Consider the following 3,436-nt stretch of genomic DNA (forward strand, 5'->3'; position numbering starts at 1 on the left):
TCCTGATAATTTTTTTTTAGCTCCTGCATACTAGTCACGTGTTACATTTACGACTGTTTTCAGATTTACGAGAATACTATCTATGAATCATAATTTAGTTAACTAGTTTTACTTTACAAACCTACGCAGTAACACGATCTACCATATCAGTTTAGTTTCGCTTTGTTGTTTACCATGTCAAATGAGGAGAGGCTTCACTGGGCACAATAAAGTACTTTTGTGAGGAAACGGCTTTATTGTCCACTAATCTGCAACGTGTTTTCCATTAAAAAGTGTTTTTTTCAAGTGACCTATATGTGGAGGTTACAACCCGTTTTGTCATACAAGTCGCACAATTTTTATATGGATAGAATTTCAGCACTATTCATTTCTTTGGTATCCGCAAACCGCGATTGACACTCAAGGCTGTAATGTCATTGGTTTACGTGGAACACGTGATCCAAGATAACCGTTATCCAATGGTAGAGGCGCGGAGGTTGGTTTCTCGTGTCCAATGCCATTCACAGCCGCTTCAGTAACGGCAGCCCTACAACTGTAGCTCATGCCTTAGGAAAATTACTGGATTGCAAACGAGTGACTCACTGAAGGCCTTTTCCGCTCTTTCAAACGGTTTCACGTGATAAGGTAACCTAATATATTAGATAAACTCTCACATGATTTCTTCGAAATGTCTAAAGAGAGAGGACATCTCGTTGTAAACTTCCATTGTAAATCCACAGAAATGTAAATAGGATGGTTACCTCGTTTGTCACGGACTTTTTTGACAGCGATTCATTCAAATAAAAAATAAAAAGTGACCCTGGACCACAAAACCAGTCATAAGGGTCAGTTTTTTAAAAGTAGATAATATGAAATTCAGATAATAATATGAAATCTGAATAAATAAGCTTTCCATTGACGTATGGTTTGTAAGGATATATTTGGCCGACATACAACTATTTGAAAATCTGGAATCTGAGTGTGCAAAAAAATAAAATAAAAAAATAAAAAATATTGAGAAAATCGCCTTTAAAGTTGTCCAAATGAAGTTCTTAGCAATGGATATTAAGAATTAATAAAAATTAAGTTTTGATATATTTATGGTAGGAAATTTACAAAATATCTTAAAGAAACAGGATCTTTACTTAATATCCTAATGATTTTTGGCATAAAAGAAAAATCAATAATTTTGACCCATACAATGTATTGTTGGCTATTGCTACAAATACACTCGTGCTACTTTCGTGCTAGTTTTGTTGTCGAGGGTCACATATAAATATATAGGATAAACATAAAAAAACAAACAAACAAAAAAGCATAACATAAGAAGTAAAGATTTACCATACTAAACACATTTTGAAAGAGAATTACATTTCCTTTTCCCAAAAGCAAATTTAGAATCCATAATATTTGGGGATGTACACTCTAGAAAATGCTGGGTTATTTATTTTTAACACAGAAATGCTGGGTTCAGCCTGTTGGGTCGTTTTATTGGGTTATTTGTAAAATAAAATTACCCAGGTGCTGGGTAGTTTTTCTGCACTTTAAAAAATGCTTCTCTTTTCTTTCTTTTTTTTTTTTTTTTTTTTACCCAAATGCTGGGTCCAGCTTGTTGCATCATTTTATTGGGTTATCTTTAATATTTTTTTACACGGGTGCTGGGTAATTTTTTTGTAGCTCAGCTGCTAGTTATTCTTACTTTTTAATACAAATTATTAACCCCCTCACATACCTATCTAGCGCTGAGTCAGTGTAACCCAGTGTTGGGTAGTCTGTGCCAAACCGGTCAAAACTGGATACATTTATCAGTGGATTTTGTGTTCTGCCCTGAGAGAAGACTTGACTGGCAGGAAACATCCTGAACGAAATTAAGGTATGTATTACATTGTATTCCTATCAAATTATTACTGTGCAAAGAGGAAAACATGTGTCATTGATCTGGTGCGTCATTGTTGCAGCTGTGGTCGCGCTGTGGGTTTGATGGGTTGAAACCTAAATGTCATGAGGTAAAGGTGTTTTTGGTGTAATTTTTTAAAAATGAATATACAGTAAAATAAGTCATGAATATAAGTCATTTAATGAACTGGAACAGCCTACTGATAGTAGTTTTCTTTCCACAGATTTCCATTGGCTGCTCTTGCTGTTTCTGTCAGGCCCTAAAACCTTTACTGAATGTTTTTGAAGATTTTATGATTGTAAAAGACTGACTTGAATAAAAAATTATTGTATTTGAACTGTTCTTGTCCTATGTATATGTATGTACATGGGCGACATTGGGGGCAACTACATTACAAAACAACCCAGCAAATGGGTCAATGTATAAAACCCAACATGCTGGGTCAAAACAACCCAGAAATGGTTTTTTTAGTGTATAGTTGAGGTCAAATGTTTACATCCCTCTTTCAGAATCATTAAAATTGTTATATGTTAAATAAGAGGGATAATACAAAATTCATGTTATTGTTTATTTAGTACTGACCTGAATAATATATTTCACATGAAAGATGTTTACATATAGTCCACAAGAGACTTATACAAATGACCCGGTTTAAAAGTTTACACCCCCTTGTTCTTAATACTGTGTTGTTACCTGAATCATCCACAGCTGTGTTTGTGTGTTTAGTGATGGTTGTTCATGAGTCCCTTGTTTGTCCTGAACAGTTCTTCAGAAAAATCCTTCAGGTCCCACAAATTCTTTGTTTGTTTGTTTGTTTGTTTGTTTTTAGCATTTTTGTGTATTTGAACCCTATGATTCTGAGATCCATTTTTTCACACTGAGGACAACTGAGGGACTCATATGCAACTATTACAGAAGGTTCAAATGCCCATTGATGCTCCAGAAGGAAAAACAACTCTAAAAATTTTTAATTAGAAGATAAAGGTTTATTTTGTCTTCTAGGAAACATATAAGTATCTTCTGTAGCCTCTGAAGGGCAGTACTAAATGCAAAAATATGATATTTCTGCAAAATAAGAAAAATGTACACATCTTCATTCTGTTCAAAAGCTTTCACCCCGGCTCTTAATGCATGTTATTTCCTTCTGGAGCATCAGTGAGCGTTTGAACCTTCTGTAATAGTCGTATATGAGTCCCTCAGTTGTCCTCAGTGTGAAAAGATGAATCTCAAAATCATACAGTCATTGTTGGAAAGGGTTCAAATACACAAAAATGCTGGAAAACCAAAGAATTTGTGGGACCTGAGGGATTTTTCTGAATGAACAACTATCAAAAAAACAGCTGTGGATCATTCAGGTAACAACACAGTATTATGAATCAAGTTAAGTGTTTTAAACAGGGTCATTTTTATAAATTAAGTTATTATTTTCTCTTGTGGACTATATGTAAACATATTTTAAATATCTTATTCAGGTCAGTACTAAATAACAGGATGAAAGATCCATCTATAACCTATTTTGTAATTATATCCTGTGAAATTCCCAGAATGTTACAGATGAGT

At 34.1% G+C, this 3,436-nt stretch overlaps 1 long non-coding RNA gene across 1 annotated transcript; it reads left to right on the forward strand.

The window, feature by feature from the left end:
* The first annotated feature begins 1,710 nt into the window (after positions 1 to 1,710).
* On the forward strand, positions 1,711 to 2,192 carry LOC127169596 (uncharacterized). The gene is made up of 3 exons (XR_007828258.1): positions 1,711 to 1,852; positions 1,938 to 1,985; positions 2,100 to 2,192. It is a non-coding gene; the product is annotated as an uncharacterized LOC127169596 (long non-coding RNA).
* The last annotated feature ends 1,244 nt before the right edge of the window (positions 2,193 to 3,436 follow it).

This window comes from Labeo rohita, chromosome 8, assembly GCF_022985175.1.
Source record: "Labeo rohita strain BAU-BD-2019 chromosome 8, IGBB_LRoh.1.0, whole genome shotgun sequence".
Classification (NCBI taxonomy): Eukaryota; Metazoa; Chordata; class Actinopteri; order Cypriniformes; family Cyprinidae; genus Labeo; species Labeo rohita.